Here is a 24,042-nt window from a genome sequence, read left to right as displayed (position 1 = left end):
TGCGTGGGAGATAAGCGACAATTGCGATGAAACGGACCAAGTATCACCTTCAAGAGGTCAAATAAGGTCCCAAGAACTGTTTTCTGGAGGAAAACAAAATTTGAAAAATTTCACTCTAAGACATGTTTTAGCTGGTTGTGGCCCAAATTATTGTCTCCTCGTCGCTTAATTATAATAATAATTATAATAATTATTAGGGCTGAAACGATTATACCGACTAATCGAGTACTCGTTTGATAACTCTAACGATCGAGCAATCGTTTAGATTACCGATTACGATTATTTTACGTTTTTTAAATTTGTGTCCAGAAGGTACTGTAAACCCTCGTTTTGTGAAGTTAGAATCAGTTTCCGCTGGGAGTATGCAGTTGCCAGGGGTATGGTTCATGTTCTGAGGTTAAATTGACTTCAAAACTGCCATGTTTCGGAGCTACCCTTTCACTAATGCAGATTTGTTGGTATTATGAAGGCATAGTTAGTGGAAAGAGAGGCCGTGATCGTTTGGTCGGATCCAGATCCAGATCCATTGGATCCACTGGATCTGCAATGATCGATTGGTCGAATCCAGATCCAGATCCTCCGGATTTGGATCCGAGCAACCCTGCCCCTGGTGCAGGGTTGACTGGATCCATCGGATCCAAATGTGACCTTTGTGCGTATATGGCAGGTAAAAATCATTTTTCTACTCATTGTCGTACGTCTAGTGGACTTTTGTTGACTTTTCCTACGCCGCACGCGATCAGTACGACTTTTGCCTTTTTTGGGTGACCTGTCAGCGCCATTTTTTACTTCGTCAACATGGCAACAGCCAAGGACCGCAAAAAAGTATTCAGTTGATTCTGAAGGATCCGACGGATCTGAGATTTGGATCTGGATCTGGATCCGACCAAACGATCATAGCCAGAGTAATGTTTGCACAGAATTATGACTCTGATTATAATCGAGTACTCGATCGTTAAGCTAAAGAGTAATCGATACGTGAAAATCCACGATCGTTTCAGCCCTAATAATTATTAATTATACAACAGAGAAAGACCAAGGAACTACAAGTTACGCTATACTGTCCACTAACACCACCAGTTACTAAACAATCAGCCCATGCGGTAACATTGCACGACACTGACCGACGGTACTGACGTTCTACAACTAACTGGCTAACAGCTCTAGCACATCTTGGATGCACACTCCAACAGCCTCATAGCCAGCAATCGCATGTCATCACGTACATTCAAAATCAACATAATTTTGCTATAAATCGACCTTTTTTCAGCATCACTTTTCAACGAGGACGAAGCAAAGTCGGCCGATCGAAGCTTAGAGGAAGTAAATCACCCCCTCCACTTCACCATCACGATACTGACATAGATACGAGACGAAACAACTAAAAAATGCACAAGAATCCGGATCCAAACTGCTAACCAGTGTACTTACCAGTGCAAGAAGGTGCAGTTCCATTATATCCCGTTTGGCATTCACATTTGTAACTCCCAACTGTGTTGGTGCAACTGGTACTCTTGTCTTTGCACATAGTCAAGCATTCATCGAAATCTGCAAAAGGGCAAACATGGATTATTTGAGAAATACAAGAACGAAAGGCGAGAGACAGTCAGAAGGCTACATCTCTTAGTTCTCAAGCATTTGTTTTGTCCACATTGCCCTTAGAAATCACACCTAATATCTCCTCGTCGGTCACATCCTAGATTTTTCAAAATTGAACTCGGAAAAGAAAAAGAAAAAATTCAGAGTATACAATGACAAAACAACAGGGAGAGTAGGGGCTGCAAAGCAAGCCTGTGCTGGTGAGGCAAGCCCACAACACCGACCTATGAGAGAGAGAGAGAGAGAGAGAGAGAGAGAGAGAGAGAGAGAGAGAGAGAGAGAGAGAGAGAGAGAAATAGAGAGAGAGAGAGAGAGAGAGAGAGAGAGAGAGAGAGTGAAAGTGAGAGAGAGAGAGGGGGTGGTGGGGGTGGAGAGAGAACAAGAAGAGAGAAAAATAGATTCAAAGGCAGTTCAGATGCAGTGAACATGATGCAATGCTTGGGGGGGGGGGAGCTTCAGGATGGTAATAGTTCTGAACTGTTAGAGGGAGTCTGTGGCCCAAAGCCACTGGCTTCTGCGAAGATGGTAGTGGACGTTCACTTTGAAGGATTGTAGGCCCTTAGGAGGTGGTGGTTTGGTGAAGAGGGAGGATGGCAGCGCGTTCCAGGTGTTGATGTTGTTGTATGGAAAGGGGCGTCTTAGGTAGTTAGGAGCGCCAGGAGGGAGAACATTTTCCAGTTGGAAGGAGTGTGGAGTAAACTGTTGGCATTGTCTCCGGGTTACAGGTGCGGCATGGTGGACGACGAGAGGGGGGACAATGGATCTCAGCAGAGGAGGACCTGGTTGGCCCAGTAGCTTGTAGACGAAAGTCAGTGCTGCCACTGTCCGTCGGGCCTCTAGGCTCTGTTGCAAGAGGTTGGGTCCCAGGATGTGGAGGGCACGCCTCTGCACTCTGTTATGGTGTTCAAGGTTAGTGGGAGCAGCTCCCATCCAGACAAGGGGAGCGTACTCGAGCAGGGGCCGGACGAAGCCGTGATACACGGCCAGCATGCCACGGCAGTCCAGAACACGAGCCTCAGTTTCAGACAGTTGGACTGAGTTTTCAGCATCCGTCGGAACACCACCGTCCTTCAAGGATTAAAGGCACAGATGCAGCTTCTAAGGCGGGGGGGGGGGGAAGGAGTCTATCAGGTTTTTTTTCAGCATGATCCAGAAACTTTTGAAGCAGCACATGCATTACTTCGTCCAGAATACTGATCTCACTCGCAGTTTTTCGCAATGTGACGGCAGAAGAATCAAGATCACAGAAGAGATCACGGAGAAGCTGATCAAAATACACAAATGCTCCTGGGTCGCCTATCAGGTGAGAAACTGGTTGGAAAACTGAAATGAACAAAGAGGGATTTATTCTTCTGATATGGTGTGTGGATGGTGCGGAGTTCTAGAAGCCATGAGGCCTCACCGCTACATTTTATTTTTTTTGTTTTTTTCTTATTTTTACCAGGGAATTCCCAACAGGCGTCATCATCTTCTTACAGGAACCTTAAGAAAGTCTTGATGGATGAACAAAATTCAGCAGGTGAATTAGAAAGGCGGTAAGCAGGTGGCAGTGCATTCCACCGGTCAGCGCCTACGTAAGAAATTGCACTGAAACCATAGCGTGTGCTAGCAGGGGGTAAAACAAGCGCGGCAGACACCTGACCACAGGTAAGGGCAGCAGTGTGAGCACCGTGAGCACGAAGAGTAAAGCGGTCTCATAGGAGAGAGCAGGCAAGGCCATTCAAGCAGTGATACACAAATACATAGGTCTTGGAATTGAGGCGTTGTTCAAGGGTGTATACATTGGTGTTACTGTAGAGAAGGGCAGTTGGAGTCATTCTATCCAAGGAAAAAAAATTATCTTTAGCGCTAAGCGGTTGGCAGAAAGAAGTTTGTTATAAAGAGCTTGCGACAAACAGTGTACGTATGCGGTGCTGTCACACTCAAGTGTAGACTGAATTATAGAGAGGTAGAACAGTTGCTTGCCAAGATACTGATATTCTGTTTTGCATGCACAAAGGCTCCTACTTTCTTGTTAAAAGATGTACACACCGCTGGTATTTGGTCGGAAAAGGATAGATGCTCGTCAACTACTTCAAGTAATATTCCTAAATAGCCGGCGGAAGCAGAGGGGGCAATGGGGGTGTCACGACAGAGAATTGCTGTACCAGGTGGCTGCTCTTTACCAGGGCGGCAAAGTATTAAAGCCTGGGTCTTAGATGGATTCAATAAAAGTCCTTTCCTTTCAAGATAGCCATCGAGAGCAGCGAAGTCCTCGCTCAGTCGAGCAGTTCCTGTTTGACAAGAATGGCTACGGATATGGAAGGTTATAACATCTGCAAAGAGTTTGTTAGATGAATGCCTGAAGCATTGTGGTGCATCGCGGGTGTATATACAAAAGAGCAGTGGCCCAAGGACAGAGCCTTGAGGGACACGTCTTGTGCATGGACGGGCATCACCGAGTGCCTGTCCTACTCGAACTCTCTGAATGCGGTTTGTTAGGTGGCTTGCAAACCATGCAAGGGCGGTGTCAGCTACATCAAGCTTATCATATTAAAGCTCTGTCACAATATCACTGGTCTCCAATGCCAGTGGTCCATGGATTTGCACAACAGGGATGAGCGATCATAGTCTGACTGTGCGACACAGTAGGTGGCGCTCGGTGTGAGAAGTGACTTTTTTTGATGTGTGGTGGTGCACCTGTTCACCTCATTTGAAGGCATCCTTGGCATGTTGGTCAAACTCACCTACAGCCACCAATCTGGCAGTCACACTGCACGAGCAAGAGATGAAGGCGATCGTCAAAACCTGGCGTACGGAGTGAAAAAAATATAGGCAGTGCTGGGTTGAACACTGATTCACATCTGGAAGTGGTTAAAAATCACCATGATGATTTCGGAAAGCGACTCATATTTGGTGGCACATGAATACATGTCACTGTATCCACGCTATTTACCAATAATGTGTGTTGCAAAGAGAGGAGGGAGGGGAGGGGGGGGGGGTGGCACTGAAAGCAAAAGCAGCACTTATTTTGTACTTGGTCCGCGTCAGCGATATTGTCGCTTATCTGTCAGCTTTGTTTATATGTCGCCAATGCTTACTTGGCAGCCCATTTCATCCCAATTTTGGTTAGCAAGTTAATTTGCTAGTACCTGAAAGGTCTAGCTAGAGTTCGAGTGGATTTCAAGAGCGACAGGTGGGCGATTCTGGTTGATACAGCGCCGCATCAAAATAGATTATCTTTTTACGCTGTTCAGGCAAGTGCAGCGCAAGCCACAAGAAAGTAATCGGCTACTCGGAATCAGCTCCATTTTGCTGAACGGCCGAGATCGCTCACCTCAGGGATCGCTTATCAAGCTGAGATTGCAGCTCCCTTACCTCCAGCTCAACGTTCGGAGTATCCAGCGCATCGTGGAGATTTGCAAGTACTGTACGCGTCGTCGTCGTTCAAAATAAAATCTTGCACAGAACGGCGTCTGATTTGAACCATACAGGCTGTCGTGCTGCCCACGCGAAGTCCTATAGAGAAGGCAACCGTCACGATCGACTTCTCTTTAGAAAATAGCCAGGCAGCGGAGAGGAAGAGAGATGAGCTTGCAAAAGCAAGAGAGTCGATCCCGAGCAAAAATATTTGTCGCCAGCGACGAGAGCAGCGACGAGGAGGACCGAAAAAAGTAGGAACCCTTCCTTGGACAATAAATTCCTCGCAGCTAGTTGTCATTCTATACCTTACCGTCCATCGTACCAAGTTTTATCACTTCAAGTGCACGCGTTCATGTCCAAAGTCTAAGTTCAAATTGTCGAAAGATAAGCAACAATATTGCTGACGCGGACCAAGTAAATGTTTTTTTCACCTCCAAAGTGGTTCGAGTAACTTCTTCCGGACTAGAAAATTAATTCTGGAATTACACTCCCTAAAAAAAGATCTAAGCACACTGACTTGCTGGCAGCACTAAAACTGTTTAGAGCATGAATACATGTACTACATTGGTCTCGTAAAAAATCAAGTCTTTTTTCGCGCTTTTTGGTGTAAATGTACTCGTGGACGCCAAGATTCTCCTGAAAGTGGGCCCCAGCTCGCTTTCACTTTTCAGCCACTTTCAAGCACTTTTCTCGTTCACAGGTAAAACGCCATAGCACCGTTCCGGTGCAAGTGGATTTGCCTGTCGTGTGAATACCCTATTAGGGCTTGCTGTTTAGAAAAGTAGACTTCAGAAACAGAGTTGGAAGAGTATTCCATAGGGATTACAGAAAAAATTCATTTATGGCCAAAAACTAGCAGTCCATCTTGTTATGAATGGACTATAATGTAATTGCTACCAACAAACGAGACAGACAAAGGAAGCACATTCACAAGCTCAATGTTGTTCATCAGTCTCAACCACCAGCACATGACCAGTGTAGATTGCTATGATGCACTCATCTTACTACAGTGCTCTGAGAAAATCTATGTACAGTATATCACACCATGAGTATGTCATATCCGTTTATCTGCACAGCTTGCTAATAGCACAAGTCACTCAGCTGTTGATCGTGCTGCCGTCGAACCTGTTGCGGCGGATGTTGCCCATCCTATTGATTCAGTACATATCAGACTGGGGTGTAGTTGCTGCTGATGTTGCCCATCCTATTGATTCAGTACATATCAGACTGGTGTGGAGTTGCTGCTGATGTTGCTACTGCTCTTGCTACACTATTGCTGGTGGCCCTGTGCTTGCATCAAGACTTGGTGGACTCAAGGGTCACTATCCCAGTATGTCATCTTCTTCCACAATGGTATGAAGAAGATGCTAACAATTTGCTGCCCAAACCGAAGTTTGGACAGTCTAGACTAGATATGAGAAGTCTTGATATTTCGGTTTTTGCAATTCCTCACTTTACCTGTACCTATCCCTCTAAGGTTAGGGTTAGGGCTAGGGTTTATCGGGTGTTAGCGGCCGTCGTGAGTTCCCTTTGGGAACGGATACAATAATTTACTTTTTTTACTTTTTACTTATCCTCTAAATCCTGTATAGTGTAAATATCATTGTTTTTTTGCTTTTCTGAACCTCATAGACCTCTGGGATCAGGATAGAAATCAATATACCATACTGAATTTTTGAAAACCTCTATTTGGACTGTTTTTGACGGGGGTGGGAGGGGGGGGCAGTGTCAAATGCATGCACGTTAAAGACATTCAAAGGAGTTACACGCTTACCAATGCAGTTGGTACCATTAAACCTGTATCCCATGTTACATGTACATGTCAAACTTCCCATAGTGTTCTGGCACTGAGAAACATGACTGCCAGAACACTGGGTCGAACACTCATTCACGTCTGTAGCAAAAAGAAGGAATGATTTTCTTAGAAGAACAGGCAAGCTAATGAATGGTGGCCAAAGCAATATTGTCCAACTGCTGAGGAAGTCCGGCTTAGGGTGAAAAGCACTTTATTCCTGTAGTGATGCAAAAGACGTTACTTGAGTAATGTTATGTTATGTTAGCTTTATTTTACTTCACCATATGTACAGGCATTGCTGCCTTCTTGCTGTGGATCATTAATGATGCCACAGCTCCTAGGCTATGATGAAAATTAAAAAAGATTGATATAAATGTGGTATAGCAGTTGGTACATCTAAAAAAGAACTGTCCAAGACCAGTATCAATATGGTGTGCATGTCGAAGTATCACAATCACAGTTTGTCTACAAAACAAGGTATTGCGGGCAGAGATGTGAAAACTACACACAGAACTTTATCATGCAAAACAGCAGACAATGCGCTGCAGCTCCCAGTTGAAACAACCGCATGCACGATCAGCACGCCTACAAATATGCACATTGGAGGGTAAACCACCACGTTACAACGACAATGTCAGACTCTGCCAATGCTAGCCCTGCCAGCTGCTTGCACATAACCAGCTCCACCACCACCAACCATGCCTCTCTTGTCATCAAAACTGTGATCAGCCCAATAACCTCGTTCAGCATTGACTGACTACCAAGCCCTTTAAAAATGACAGCATTCCTGGCAGAATCTTGACACAGTGTGCAATTAACTTTACGTGTGTGTGTGTGTGTGTGTGTGTACTGTGTGTATATGTTTGTGTGTGTGTGGACTGTGTGTGTGGACTGTGTGTGTGTATGTTTGTGTGTGTGTGTGTGTGTGTGTACTCTGTGTGTGTGTGTACGTATGTGTGTGTATGTATGTGTGTGTGTGCTTGTGCGCGTGTGTGTGTATATTTGTGCGTGTGTGTTATCTCGGTTGTCATGTTACGCCAGACGCCCGGAGCTCATTTGATGTATCTCGGCAAGTTGCTGCTGCATCGGGTGCGTTCTGTACACTGCCGGAGTCGGTTTCGACAGTGATGACTTCAGCATCGCCATCAAGCGCATTGTGTATGGAGTGACTGTCCTGGCGGTCCTTCTTTATGGATCTGAGAGTTGGACCATCAGGCAGCGTGATGTCCGTCGCCTGGAGTCCTTTCACCTGCAGTGCGTGCGCTCCATCCTGAAGATAAATCGTGGCCGGCAGATCGAGGAGCACATCTCCTCTCTCCAGGTTCGCAGGATGTGGGGCGGTATGGAGGAGATCGCTAGTTAGAGTCCGCCGACTTCGATGGCTTGGCCACGTGTCCTGCATGCAAGATCGGATCCCTCGTCAGCTGCTGTATGGCGCGTTACCCTCCAAACGTCCACCGCATGGACCCCGCAAGCGCTGGAAGGACTCCGCGAAGTGCGACTTGATGGCTGTTGGCGTTCCTCTGGAGCAGCTTTGTGACATCGTCCAAGATCGACAGGGATGGTGGGTCACCTGCCGTGATGCTGTCGATGCTATTGTCCAGTCCGACATGGAGCCTGTGGCGAAGCCCCTCATCTGTGGCACTTGTGCGCGCAGTTTTCGTCGGCCGCAGGATATTGCGAGGCACAAGTGTAACGCTGTTCGAGCGGCCCGCGCGCGCTGAGTATGGCGTTCCCCGCCCGGTGGACAACACGTCTGCTGGTCTGCCCCGTATGGGGCCACATAGCCAGTCATGGCAGTTGTAGAAGGAAGGAAGGAAGGAAGGAAGGTGTGTGTGTGTGTGTGTGTGTGTGTGTGTGTGTGTGTGTGTGTGTGTGTGTGTGTGTGTGTGTGTGCGTGTGTGTATGTTTGTGTGTACATGTATGTGTATGTGTGTGGGGGGGGGGGATACTTGTTGGTAATCTAGACCCGACGGTGTTCCAGAGGTACAAAGGACATGTATATTACCGTACATACATACCTGTACAAGCCGGGAGAGGTGTCCACATTCCATTATATTGACATGTTATTGTGTCAATGGAACTCGTACTAGCATCCACAGTAAAGCCAGCACGACATGAAATTCCCAGAACAGTTCCAGAGGCATTGGAGAATGTAGCATTGAAATCATGACCAAGAGAGGAATCTAATACCGGACAGGATGCTGAAATCACAAGAATGAGAATTGTTCACTTTTTATTGGCTTCAGAAGAAATGTAAGTATACAGGACTACCGCAAAACCGATCAGAGGAATTTATATATTGGATGAAGTGGTGCTGAGGCTTCTCTTTGTCATTGAAATCCCAGAGCAGAATTGTCTCACTCTGTCCCTCTGCCCCTTTGGGTGCTAAGGATACAGCTAGAGTTGGCGGTGCTGCTTGAGCGTGTCCATCATTGCATAACCAAAAGAAATCTGATAAGCTCAATTGACTATACACAAACTGTACCCTTACCATACACTGCACACTTCTATTTTCATTATTCTATTAGCTTGGAGAGACTCCCATGGTATGCATACATTTACCTCGGGAGAATCCGTAAATAAATGTAATAAACAATACAATACAAAACTTCGAAGTAAAAAAATCATGATGGATGATGGTGCAAGTTTATAGCTGTGGCACTCATGGTATCAGTGCTACGTATAGGGATGCAGCAGATGTGGTGTCAGTGGAGAGTTGGGAGGGTGAAGTGTAGACTCAGCTATGTCATATCATGCCTAAGCAGAACAGTTCTCTGCACAAGAAAGTCTCTCGTGTACAGATCACCAATTGCAGGATAATCTCGCTCCTCTGCAAAGTTCGGGAGAGGATTATCCACCAACGCCTCTAAACGCACATCTAGCTCCACCACCTGGCCGACCAATCTAGATTTCGATCTAAAGACAGCACTGAACTTCAGCTCTCCCGCCTAGTTCACCACATCTTTGCCGGCCGAGATGCCGGTCAGGCAGTGTCGGCGTTCTTCTTTCATTGGTCAAAGGCTTTTGACCGTGTCTGGCGTGCTGACCTCCTGGCCAAACTCGAGCACCTTGGTGTCCGTGGCATTGCCCTGAACTTGTTCACACGCTACGCGACTCGCCGCCGTCAATGCGTCAAGGTTGGTTCCGCTTTGTGGTCGTGTGAATCCATTCCAGCTGGAGTACCCTAGGGCTCTGTCCTAGGGCGTCTTGGGTTCCTGGTGTACACGATCGACCTCCCCCAGCATGTGCAGACTTGCGCACCAAATGCAGTCAGTTTGCCGATGACACGGCACCGATTGCAACACACTACACGAGGGATCTATCTCCTGCAATCCTCCAACGTGCCGATTAGCAAGATGATGGTTGAAGGATTGTCGTCATCTCCTTGTCAACACCACGAAACGTATCGTCCTTTCCTTCCTACCCCACCACAGCATTCATATCACACTCCACGTGACTCTCCAGCTGTAGGCCCATCAACATAGGCACCTTGGAGTTACACTGCAAGAGGATATGCGACGGACCCAACACATTATGCAAGCTGCCAGCAAAGCCAAAAAAATTACATCAACTCCACAGGACACGTGGCACACTGAACGCTTGCAGCCTATTAATATTGTATGGGGTTGGGTGGTATGGTGTGGTATGGGGTGGTGTCGGGTCGGGTGGGGTGGGATGGGGTCAGGTGGGGTGGTGTGGTGTGGTGTGGTGTGGGGTCGGGTGGTGTGGGGAGAGGGTGTGGTGTGGGGCGAATCAAATCTACTTTACGGTATTATATGTTCGGCACAATATGAGAATTTGCGCTATCTGGAGAATGCGCGCGAGAGAGCTTCTGCTAAACTTCTGGGAGCACAAGCGGTACCGAAGTACGGGTGGTACAAAATTCACATGCGCCGTTCGTGCAATCTGTGGATTTCTCTCAAAATCTAAAGGGCATAGCGAATTCATGTGGAGCGCAGTCTGTGGGTGTAATCTGTGGATTTCTCTCACAATCATGAAGAGAACAGTGAACCAGTGTGGTGTCAATCTGTGGCCCGATTTCGCTGAAAACGGATTCGCTGCGCTCTTCATGTTTATTCAAAGAAATCCACACATTGTGCCCACACAATGTGTCCCACATGGATTCGCTGTGTTCCTTTTTTTCATGGAACTCAGGCCACAGGTTGCGCCACACACGGATTCGTTGTGCTCTCCATGATTTTCAACGAAATCCACAGATTGCCCCCATATGGATTCGCTCTGCTCTTCATGATTTTCAACGAAATCCACAGATTGGACTCGCCGACTGGGCCCACATGAATTCGCTGCAAACTTCCCACCGATTGCTTCAAGGGGAAGAAAGGTGGGACAAGAGAGTTCTCACTTCACTTCTATTGTCTATTGTCCCACCTTTCTTCATTCGATTTTAGCACTCCATTTTGTTCTCGTAGCACAATATTGAATAATCGTCGAAGTCACACCAACCTCTTCTTCACGTTATTGAACGTATATTTTAATCATTGTTCAGCATGAATACTCTTCAGTCAGGATAGTCCACTGATGAATGTGACAGGAACATCGATTATGGAAAGCTTTCATTCAGGGGTGAAACAAAGGTGTCAAAGGTTCGAAGAACCTTCGTTTTTATTTGAAACAAACCTCCGTTTTCAAAAGAAGGCCAACACATGATTTCTTCATGCAAGCAGGCACTGATCTTCCCAGCATACACGTGTACTGTACTGTACTGTACTGTACTGTACTGTACTGTACTGTACTGTACTGTACTGTACTGTACTGTACTGTACTGTACTGTACTGTACTGTACTGTACTGTAGACTGTACTGTAGTCTGTACAGTCAACTACCGGTAGTTGTGTGTCCACTTGACTCCCGTTAGGTGCCACTGCAAGTGAATAGTACTAGTACTAGTAGGTCAAGGACTAGGCTTGAGCGAGTGCCAGTCATGGTCACGGTGTGCAGAAGTAGCCTTGGGCAGTTGGTGACGCAATCAGCACATAGCAAAAGCTATTGGCTTGTTGTGACCGTACAGCGGAATGTTTGTGTACAGTTCTAGTAGGGCACATCATGCACAGTGTTCGCTTCAACGGGAACTGTAAACTGTGAACTGTGAACTGTGAACTGTAAACTGGTACTTCAAGTAAAAGAATCCTTCGCAACGTTCGTTCGTTTTGATGAAGGTTTGTTTTGCAAATTGAGACCTTCGTTCACCCCTACAGTTTCATTACTTTGTTGTAGTGTGGAGATAACAGCAGAAATTTGTTATCTTTATTGCTACTTTAAAAGTATTGTCTCCGCGTCCGATTATTTGCAGGTCCTTGAATAGCTAGTATTTTCATGGGGAAAATGCAACTTCTGCAGGTGTCGAGGTGGGGAGGTGTTCAGGGTGGTTAGATATGCCCGGATATACCATGTTGCCACACGGGTCTTTGAAAGCCGGCGTTTTCAAATTTCCCGACCCAATGATGGACTCAGCGTAATTTTTGAACGAATTTTTCTGGGCGAACTGCACACAAACCTTGCATGTTAGGCACTCCTTTCATGGCACGAACGTCTCACGGCATCTCTATACTCCAACAACACGGTGTTCAAAGGTCATTGTCATACTCAGCATTCCACTTGTCACAAGTGGCCGCACGCCTAGCGCGGAGCTTCTTGCCAAGAGGAGTGCCATCGTTGCCACCTTTTCTCTTCCCTAAATTCGCCATTTCTGTTTGCTGCACACACACACACCTGCGCAGAGCTGGCCAGGGAGTCCCTGATCAGATAAAAAACTGTTTAGATGATTATGTTTGTCTCGGAAAATGGTCGGACAATGGCCGATGTCCGAACGTTATTTTATGGACACCCTCGCTGGGCTGGCTATTGGCCACGGTAGCCACTCGTTTGATTGCCCCATGGTGGTCAGCTGTGGGCTAGCTCTTGGTGGCCCATTTTGTGAGTCTGCTCTCGGCGGGCATTGTGAATCACCGATGATCGGCTTTCTTGGAAACGGTCTATTGTCATACTATTTATTATGTAACCCCTCTGTTTTACTATTTATATACCGGTATACATAATTATATTAACCTTTCCCTGCTGCAGGGGTGTGGAAACAAGCTCTGAAAAATGCCAAAAATTGGGCCAATGGTCAACTCCACAACTTTATAGTCCAGGCAACTGGGTTGTTGAACTTTCGGGTAATGAAGGCCAAGACAATCAATATCACCCCTCCGGACTGGATAAGTTTTCCAAAAAGAGATACAAAGCGGTATACGACATGTACATTTGGTGAATTTGCATAAAAACGGCAAGGTCGGCAATTGCAGTTGAAAAATCAGACGAAAAAAGAGAAGAAAAAAAACACACGACCTAACCAAGCTGGATCCGATCCCCCAACTCTCGTGCAGGATGCAGGGACTGTAACAAATGACCTGGAGTGACCACACACATGAGCACAAGCCTAAAACCAGGTATTTATACCATGACACACAAGTACGTCATCAGAGCCTGGACGTCATTCTTGTAATTACAGCTCGTCCTCCGTTAATACGAGTCCCATCAGTGCATAAACCCAGTTTGTACAAAAGAAACCTCAAGTCCCGGACGAAACATGGTCACTTCAATACAAATGGTGTCGGTAGTACATATTTCATTAGAAACTTAGTACATAACATGTCTCCGTACCTGCAGGCCACCTGCCTCAATAGTACATAATTTGATGGTCTTTTGGCCTTCCAGAGGCACATCGTGTTCTAGTTTCTACTTGTGGACGCAATTAGCTCATAACTCAGAGCTGGACTTTACACTACAAGGTCAGCGCCCAGGACATGCTCTCACGTTGCTCAGCGGCAAAATGCGTGTTTCTCTGAAAAAGGTTCACGTCAACAAAAAATTCCGCCATGCAGGAGAGATCCAGAGTTGCACACTCTTGTTTATCTACTCTTTTGTGACCGTTATATCTGACCGCTATATCATAATTTTTGTGTTATATTGAGGGAATCAAGAATATCTCGCAGCCTAGTCATGGTAGCAAGAAACACGTGAAAAATTGAAAAAGTGAAAAATTCTGGTACACAAGCAAGTTATGTACACTTTCGTTTTGTACATAAACATAAACCCGGTCAATACACTTGTCAAGTCCCAGGGATGATGTATTAACGACGGACGACCTGTACACACCAGCACGAGTACATAAACCAGAGTGTGCAACTCGGAATGGTTCCTGTGGGAGCGTAATTTGCGCAGTGCATCATTTCTCACGGCATGATAAGCCACAGGTACGGAGAAAAGTTGCATAACCAGCCATGATCGTGCAGGTGACTGAGTTTGTCCTGATTTTGGATTTTTGATACAGATAGCCTTTTGAATTTACTTGTCGGTTGATGTACAGAGTCACACAAAAACACCGAAATCCTGAAAGAGAACGTCTAAAATCAAGCAAACTTGGCTGATTTCCGGGCTATGAAACACGAAATTTTGGGGGAGTTGGCGCCGGCCCTGGATATGGACAGTTGCACACTCTGGTATATGTAGTCTTGATACCAGTTGTAAAAAAAACCACCTCTGTTTTTTACTAGTATGTACTTCCTTGGCGCAACCGAAATTGTCGCTCATCTTCACACAATGTATACATGATGAGGTTCTTCATTCGAGTGATCGTTTAAAAAAATCAAGTGGAAGAACATTAGTACTGTACAGAAGAAGTGGTCCGAAAACAAATCTCGAGTCAAACTGTCCTGAAGACATTGGAACTCACCACCGAAGTTAGCTCTCACTTTCGCAGTCACACTCATCACTCATCACTTTCCCATGTTGTACTGTTAATGTCAGGATGCACCTTTTCCAGAGCATTGGGTCAGGCAATTTCACTCGCGAGCAACATTCTCTACTTCTTTGCACGGGTAGGATTGGGCATATTTATGGCCTTGCCTGTCGCACTTTGCATGAGCTGTATGACTGCTGGTGTGATGGCTGTAGGTGTTTTTGCCCCTACTCGACAAATTCCCCTTGAAGGTTGCAAAGAGAACCATCCACACGAATTTCATTTGCTCGATTGGATGCTAGTTCCAGCAAAGTTCGACGATGCTGATTAGCTTCTTCACATTTTCCTTTGTGACGAGGTCTGCGTCGGACTGCAAAGAAGCGAAGAAGGCAAGATCGTTGCAATGTAGGCAAGGGGACTCCGTTGACTGTGTCACCACCGCAATCTTGAAGCCGGCCTTCGCTCCATGGCGAGCCCAGTATTGTTGGTTGACTTTCACGGTGTGGGTTTTAGCCCCCATCGCGCTGGTAGTACAATGTCCCCCCCCCCACCTTTCTGGTTTCCCTGAACCTCGCTTGAACCACTACATCTCCGTTCTCATTGCATCAAAACACCGTCCTTCTTGAGCAGCCCTTTGCGATACTCCGCGGCACTCACGACCACGCTCTCGATCACGTCAGTTTCGCCAGCCACGGTTGCGGTGCGTATGTTCGATTACTGTGCTTTGCGCTGCACTGTGAGCTGCCATAGCCCTACCTTGCCATCCAACTCGTACTGAACGCGTGGAGTTGGAGGAGGAGTGCTTGCTTTCAAAGGTGTCGCTAAGCCTTTCAAACGGCCAACTACTGTAATTCAACAAATTTTCGCCGGTGAAAAACTTTCGCCGATCTCCAAAAAACACTTTTCGCCGCCACTAAACGTTCGCCGTGCGCGTGCAAGAGTCCAAAAAAAGTGATCGATGTTTCATGCACGAATGTAGTACAAAGGTACGCGTACTGTAAAACAACAGATTTTCGCAGGCGATTTAATTTCGCTGATTGGCATTGACAGGCCAAATCAGCGAAATTAAATTGCCAGCGAAAATTTGTTGATTTACAGTACTCAGGCCACACGCTGAGTTTCCCTACTTTAGTAGTTATATATTTCGATCCGTTCTGTGTGTGGATCGCTCTAGACAGATCGTTGTGTTTCGTGTGTGTGTGTGTGTGTGTGTGTGTGTGTGTCCTGTGTGTGTTTGTGCTGTGTGCTGTGTGCTGTGTGCTATGTGTGTGTGTGTGTGTGTGTGTGTGTGTGTGTGTGTGTGTGTGTGTGTGCTGTGTGTGCTGTGTGTGCTGTGTGTGCTGTGTGTGCTGTGTGTGCTGTGTGTGCTGTGTGTGCTGTGTGTGCTGTGTGTGCTGTGTGTGCTGTGTGTGCTGTGTGTGCTGTGTGTGCTGTGTGTGCTGTGTGTGCTGTGTGTGCTGTGTGTGCTGTGTGTGTGTGTGTGTGTGTGTGTGTGTGTGTGTGTGTGTGTGTGTGTGTGTGTGTGTGTGTGTGTGTGTGTGTGTGTGTGTGTGTGTGTGTGTGTGTGTGTGTGTGTGTGTGTGTGTGTGTGTGTGTGTGTGTGTGTGTGTGTGTGTGTGTGTGTGTGTGTGTGTGTGTGTGTGTGTGTGTGTGTGTGTGTGTGTGTGCATGCATGTGTGCACATGTGCATGCGTGTGCGTGCACAAGTTGCTATGTTTAACACAGCTGTTCGCTACCATTGCTCCCGTGATGGGCATATCTGAGTCTGAGTCTGAGTCTGAGTGTGTGTGTGTGTGCAGGGTGTGCGTGATGTGTGCTGTGCTGTGCTATGCTGTGCTGTGTGTGTGTGTGTAAGTGTGTGTGTGTGTAGCATTATAGTAATAATGCAGATTAATATGTGCACGCGGCTGCATCGTGCTACCACTCAAACTATGCTGCTATGATCGCTAGCGCTTTTACTGCATGCTCATGCTTTGCTGCTGGCTACAGTCACGTGCACTGTACATCACGGTAACCATGCTCACATGGTACTCTATGCGTTGTGGCATTCTACGTGTCATTCAACGTGACACTCCGCGTGGCATTCCCTCATGCGCGACGCATGAACGTAGGCGACATGCTTCTCGGGCACTCCATGTGGCATGCTAAAGTCTGCCCAGTTATATATTTCGATCCATTCTGTGTGGATCATTCTTGTCAGATCGTTGTGTTTCGTGTGTGGGTGTGTGCTGTGTTTGTATGTGTATGTGTATGTGTATGTGCGTGTGTGTGTGTGTGTGTGTGTGTGTATGTGTATGTGTATGTGTGTGTGCTGTGTGCGCTGTGCGGTGTGAGTGTGTGTCGGGGGGGGGGGGGGGGCAAAGACCAGGCTAAATAGTGGCAGGCAATGCTTCAGCCTTGCAAGCTGTTGAATGATGCAATCCCAGGACAAGTTGATATGGCTTTTGCTGTAGCATCGCCTCTGGCGATGGGCATCAAAAGGTCAAACGGTGTGTGTGTGTGTGTGTGTGTGTGTGTGTGTGTGTGTGTGTGTGTGTGTGTGTGTGTGTGTGTGTGTGTGTGTGTGTGTGTGTGTGTGTGTGCATGTGTGCGTATCCGTGCATGGGCACACGCGATCATGCGTGCGTGCATGTGAACCTGGGTTTGGTGTTATTTTTGAGGAAATGATGGACTCTGTGTTAAAATAACGGCAGACACAACTTGGTGCTTACCAACTACTGGAACAGTTCTTGTGTGTGTGCTGGTCTTGGTAGTATTACTACACTGTGTCTGTAATGTTGAATTCTTAGTAGCAGTACAGATGAATGGTGGTTGGTCGATATCCACAGTACAGGCAATGTTGATGGACTGGCCAGGTGTGTAGTCACTACCATCTAGAGATGCTGTTCGTATCTTTGTACACACACCACCTGTACACTTGTTGGTATCACTGCCTGTCAATACAGTACCGTCAACCATCAATGTTACTGTGGGTGCTGGGTACCCTTGACCGGTACAGTTGATGTTGTATAGAGTGTGGTTATACACTGACACTGGAGTTTGAAGTACCGGCGTTGTGGGTGGAACTGTACATAACAGAGCAAGAAAGCGTTGGATTACGACCACAGTTAGACACAGGTGCCTAACCGCAGAAAAGTGGACAAGATCTTAACTCACATCCCGCAACGACTTGTTTTGCACGTTTGAATATTCTCCAACGGCTCTAACAACTGGAAAGTCTTCATCGATGGCATGCAAGCTGATAAATAGGATCGAAAATGGCCTGGAACGCCGAGTCAATCAACCAAATGAGATTGCAAGAAAATGGAGTGAAACAAAGTTGGATTGTTCCAAGAAAACATAGGACCTGCTCCAAAATGCTCCAAAACTCTTTTCGTTTTCTACATTAGATAAGATTGTGCTCAACCAGGAACATGTTCAATGGCTGGATGTTAGGTTAGGCCACCCTTTCTTTATTCATTGTTTAACGTCCGCGCCCGCGTACCTTTTTGCCTCCGACCGGAAAAAAAACAAGAAAGCACCAGCGCCCGCGCACGCTAGAAACGCGCGGTCCGACGTTACTGGGTTCTAGCACACGCGCGCCAGGCCAAACTACCACAATCAAGAGTACTAGTAGATCTACAGTACAGAGTACATAAACCGCTGGGGTTCATGTACTCTTGCTACAAATGTAGTATAGCTGCCAGTGCAAATACATGTAGCTAGTGCTGTTGTAGGTCTCGAAACCTTTTTGGAAAGTTGCGTCAAAAAGTGCTTCGCACTGCAAGCTGCACTGTACAGTGCAGGTCGTCCGGCAGTTCGTTGTCCAGTCGTCTTGTTTTTATTTCTGTAGCTGGCGTAACGGCAATGTCGTAGCGAGGGATGGCGGAAGTAGACAATGAAACTGTCCTGGCTTCTGTCAGGATAGTTGAAGGTCGTTCTATTCCCTTGCCATGGACCGTGCGTGAGGTTCGTGAGAGGACGACGTTTGGATCGTTTCTAGAGAAACTGTTTGAGGAAGTACCTGTTATCCGCCCGGGCGGTGAAGTGAAAGTATTCTTGAGCATGACGATGGCGACATCTGAAAGGTCGGAGGTGGGCACAGGTCTGGACGTCGTGCGATGCTGCCAGAGTTTTGGAAAGTTCATCACTGTTGAACTGCCGATTGTTGCGGAAGTTTCCCCTCCTACGCCTGCCGCTGTGAACGCTTTCTCGGTGATGATGGGAGCAGCGAAAGTGTTGAGGGTGCCGGACCTCATGGGCACGGAGGAAACGAGATCGTCCGGAACGTACCGTGGAGATTGGCGGATTTTCAACGATACTGTCGCGCTCCTTGGTGACCTTGAACTTGGCTTCACGAATGGATGTGAAGGAACCAGCGGCGTAAAGTTCGTGGCAGCTGTTGCAAATGCGCTTATCGAAATCTTGCCAAAGGCTCGTGCTGAACGATTGCAACTTCGGGGCTTTCACCTTCCCACGTTGTTTCAACCTCTCGCAGAGAAGGAGCAAAAAGCCAGCTACAACGATCCAGCTTCACACAAGCACGGGAAACTGCCACCACTCTGTCGGGAGACATTGGATCAAATGGTCTCTGCACTGTATGATGCACGTGCATCTCCTTGGTTTTCCCATTCACGTTGGAAGGCCATGGCAGGGGCGATTGATGAGCTGGCATCAGGGCTACACAAGTACAGCCTATACTTGAAGAGCACATCTGAGAAGGTTTCTGCAGGTCACAAAGCAATGGATGAGGTGCGGAGTACAGATGATGGGACGTCGTCCTCAGTAACAACTTATGAGTCAGCTATACGCATAGATCCCACCAAGGTAGCTCGCTATTCGAAACTTGAAGAACGGATGTGCAGCATGACCGAGTATGGGGATCCTGTTGAACTTTCGGAGTTCCTACCATCGAGAGAGAGAAGAAGAGACCGGTGAGTTTGAAACTATGCTTGTTATGTTTGCGCAGCTGCTGTGGATATATTGTAACATGGTTGACTACCAACATGTCCTTACCACGCTTAGTCGACAGTGGCCTCAATGCACTGTCGTTGACTGATTGTCTCTCCTCCCAGTATGTTATGAGGCCACCCATAGTGTGAACATAATTGAGTATGTGCTAGCTAACCTGTTGATTGGTGTGCGTGTGTGTGCTGTCTATTGTGCTCACAGCTATATCTACCTGAAAGAGTTGCAACTTCCATTCTGCACTGAGATTTACCAGTATGACCATGGCAACTTCATGGGCAAGCTGTCTTGGATGTGGAGAGTGCCTGGACTGCCCTGTGATCGTGATGTAAACAAGACAACGCAAATCGTGGCCAGGATTTCAAAGGATATACCAAGTTACCACTCCCGTGCCATGAAGAGAGCCTTCACTGACCGGTATGAACTGATTTCCAAGGCTACTCCGACTGTTCTGGCTGACATGTACCAACATCTAACTGGTGATGCATCTGCTGTGCCTACGCAAGCGAGCAAGAATGTCAGGACCCGGCTCAATGTAGCTTTGGATGCCCAAGACCCAGACCTTGTTGTCGACCTTCGTGCACTCAATGAAGGCAATCCAGAGAAGTATGAAGAGTTTTGGAGAGCCGCGGAACAATTCATCGAGAAGTCGGCACTGAATGCTGTTGACAGTCGGCGCCATGGGAAGGTGTGCCATTTCGCCATGGCCTTCTCGGTGCCAGACTTCATCCAGCAAGTCGCGTCAACGCTAGCTAGTGATGTGCCCATACCAAGTGAGTCATGGGTACGCTTTCAGTTCTGGCCCAAGAACCCATACATCGCAACGGCTGTGCAGCACACCGGTCGCCTGAAGATACGAAATATGGTGCAAGCTCGCCAGCTCAACAGTGAGCATATTGATTCACACTATGCTGCTGCTATATTTAGATACCTCCGTGAGTTGGCTGTGCTTCATCGTGACCATGCATCTCTTCTCTGTGTTGACGACAAGCACAACATCAAGATCGGGGAGCCAGGTTGTCCCGTCGCTGCCGTAGATCGTGGCAAATCTGTCCTTGTGGCAAAAGATGTCGAGTTCAGCGTGTCCGACCATGATTTCACCAAGGCCAAGATCACGCCGTCAGTGAGTCTCTTGTGTGCAACGCCTAGCGCGATAGGCGAGTCGTTCTACAGTGGCCAGGTCACAGTCACGCTGAAGGAGTCCACTTTCTGCCCGTCAAGCCCTCTCCGCCATGCCACAGAAATCGTGCAGTTGCTTCGCAAGCAACAAGTCAATACCGTCCTGAAGCCGATTCTCTTGCTATATTCAGATGGAGGTCCAGACCACCGGGTGACGTACAGCAGTGTGCAGCTGGCGCTCATATGCATCTTTCGCCGCTTGCAGCTGGACTACCTTGTTGCAGCTAGGACCGCTCCAATGCAGTCATTTCGAAACCCAGTTGAACGGATGATGTCTCTCCTGAATCTTGGTCTCCAGAGTGTCGGCTTGATGCGACAATCCATGTCCGATGACAATGAACGATTGTATGCCAAGTGTAGCAGCATGGCTGACACCCGCGAACTCGCAGACAAGCACCCGCAACTGAGAGATGCCCTGCTGCAGTCTGTTGAGCCAGCTAAGACCATGTTGGAAGAGGTGTTCTCAAGGCTCAAATTGCACGATGTGCCAGTTCAGTCGATGAACGCATGTTCGACAGCTGAAATGGAGGACCTATGGACAGAAATGGGCGGCATCGATGACACAGTGTTGCCGGGTTCCACAACGCAGTCAGAACTGAAGAAGGTCAAGCTGCAGGAGTTTATGGCACACTGCTGTACGGCTCGCCACTACTTCTTCGCAATCAAGAAGTGCGGAGCGGTTGAGTGCAACATCTGTGGCCCCCCAACGCTACCACCAGAGGAGTTTGCCAGTCTTTGCCGCTTTCCAGACCCTGTCCTGTCCGGTGACCGCTTTCTGCCATTTGAAGATGTATGGGGCCAGGAGACAACTGAGAAGTTCCGTCCGTCTTTAGCAACAGCCAAGGCTGCGAGTGATACGCAGCTGGATGGAGTCCCGTTCACTGCCAAAGCTGAAACAGTGCGGGCATTCGTGACATGTGGTGAATGCAGCAAGCCACGGTGCGTCCACACACGCAAGAAGCTACAGCCTGACCAGGTGCAGGCACTAGCTCAAGTGAAGGAAGACCACCTCTACATCTGTGGTGCACCATTGGCCCCACCTGAGTCCTGTCTGACGGGCATTGCAGGCATCCGCAGTGGGCTCACCTGCAAGTCCCAAGTCTCCCGGCACTACTACTCTAGTAAGAAGTTCCAGCTTGTATGCTACAGCTGTGGCTCTTCGGACCCTCTGGAGATCCCGGCGGAACTTGCTGAGCGCTGTCAGACCGTTCACCCTGTGTGTGCTGGTTGCAAAGCAGCAGGCACAGCTGAACGAGTTCGTGGGGAACAGAAGGTTGGCCGTGGCAAGAAGCGTAAGCATCCGTAGTAAGCAGACGGTTGCCATTCGTAGTACTTCAGTGAACACATGTCTAGAATAACCGTAGTGGCACAACAAGGGGACTGTGATAGCTATGGTTTAGTGTAGCTTATGAGCCTCTAAAGAGAGAATCATGTTTCATGTTGGCTGGGGTGCTCGTGCCAGCAGTTTCCCGTTCTATATCTGTACTATTGTGTTGAACAATGTTTTTTGTTGGCTTTTAAATATCGTACGGTGTGTGTCCTAGTAAAAATCCAGATGTAATGAATTCATGACATGCTAACTCCATGCTATGTACCTGTTTTGTTGGATTCATCAGGCATGTGCTCCAATGTACCATCAAAGAGTGTTGTTCTATGCCTGCAAGTGCCGTTAGACCCAGAAATATTGTATATATCACATGCTTTACTGGTCAAAATGTTTGATTGGGGTTTCCAGTTTTTGGAATGGGCTTTTGTTTTTTTTCCGCCCTCCCGCGTACCTTTTCGCGAAAAAAAGGACGTTAAACAATGAAATAACAAAGGGTGGCCTTATGAAAGTTTTTTTCTGATCAGTGCAGGATTCCGCTAGGGCGAGGGTCTGGTAATAACAAGCTTTTACTGCAGTTCTGAAAATCCCATTATGTATTGCGGTAAAATCATAATTTTAACTGCGACCGCTGTACTTTCAGGACGTAACATGTTGTAATCGTCACAAGAAAGGCCATTCAATATGCACGCGTATATCGATCCAAGGAAGTGTACTCTTCTTACAACCAGTCCAGATACTCTTCAGTACATGTTTGTATACACAGCTTCATTTAGATATTTCCACAGTGGCAATGAGGACCAAAACGAGGGTTGGGTATACTAGGACCAGAAAAACTTAGTGTTTCATGGAGTAGAAACCTATAGATTATAGAAATACTTGATGTATGGCAGATAAATCATTCAATAGCTGGCGCGAATGTGTACTCTCCCAGTTAGAAAATAGTATTCCCGACCACACTCCTACACCCTTTAGCCAAGCAGTGCAGTGCAGTGCAGTGTGCCCTGATGATAGCATCACTACACAAGTATTCTGAGAAAGAAATTGCTTATCCTGTTATCCCACTGCACCCTATGTGTGGCTTGTTATCCCACTGCACCCTATGTGTGGTTTGTTATCCCACTGCACCCTATGTGTGGTTTGTTAACCCACTGCACCCTATGTGTTGTTTGTTATCCCACTGAACCCTATGTGTGGTATACCTAAAATTAAGTGCCTTGCTGTACCTGGCATCTTTGCTGAAATTAACAAATTTGATGTTACAACGAAATAGCAGTGTCGTACAGTATAGAAGTATGCCACAAACATCCAGCACAAGTACACAGCTAGTTGGTCTGTATTGATACTTCCTACTTACCCACGACATGCAGTTGATAGGTATGTCGTCCTGTCGTGTAACCCGTTATATCCGATGTACATCTGTACAGTCCAGTGTAGCTTGAGTTGAGAGTGGGATGTAGGGTAATGTCCCATCCAGTATTTGTATAATGAATGATACTGTCAGCAAATGGTTGGGTATGCTCACCAACAACCACACCAGTGTTAGTGTTAGTCAGTTGAATAAGTGAACCAGTAACACCATTAGACTCGCATAATGGTAAATACAGTAGTCCAATCTGTGATGTACTTTGTCCACTCAGGTAGTAAGCTGTGTACGCAGTACTGGTACCTAGACGATCAGCCCTCAAGGCAAAAGATTGACCTGCACAGAAAAGCACACACAACAATGCCGATCATTCCAGTCTCTACACACAGAAAGAAGCTACAGCGTTCAGTGAAGCAAATCTGTTGTAGTACGTTATTTTGTGTACGGTGCTGGTGCATGCGCGTGCTGCTGTGGTGTGAAAAGCAGCCTTCGCCTTAAGTTTGTCATGTCCAGTTCACGGCTGTTCACGTGCAGGCACTTATCAATATGGCGTCGTTCGGTGCGATTTATGTAACATTGTGCGAATAGTACAAATACGCGATGAGTTTGCGTTTTTGCAAGAAACTCATGTCGATCCTCGCGTGGTTCCACGATTTGGGATGCGAAACCAAGAGAAAAGTTTTGAAA

The 24,042-nt window shown here is 47.1% G+C and overlaps 1 long non-coding RNA gene across 1 annotated transcript; it reads right to left on the bottom strand.

Moving 5' to 3' along the window:
• Nucleotides 1–1,428: 1,428 nt before the first annotated feature.
• LOC135812646 (uncharacterized) lies at nucleotides 1,429–23,452 on the bottom strand. The gene is made up of 5 exons (XR_010552894.1): nucleotides 23,347–23,452; nucleotides 17,251–17,604; nucleotides 8,818–9,000; nucleotides 6,776–6,895; nucleotides 1,429–1,548 (listed from the first exon to the last, which is right to left on the bottom strand). It is a non-coding gene; the product is annotated as an uncharacterized LOC135812646 (long non-coding RNA).
• Nucleotides 23,453–24,042: the final 590 nt, after the last annotated feature.

This window comes from Sycon ciliatum, chromosome 3 (assembly GCF_964019385.1).
Source record: "Sycon ciliatum chromosome 3, ocSycCili1.1, whole genome shotgun sequence".
Classification (NCBI taxonomy): Eukaryota; Metazoa; Porifera; class Calcarea; order Leucosolenida; family Sycettidae; genus Sycon; species Sycon ciliatum.
Note: the sequence above shows the minus strand (reverse complement) of the source record. Positions and strands in the feature narration are given on the sequence as shown.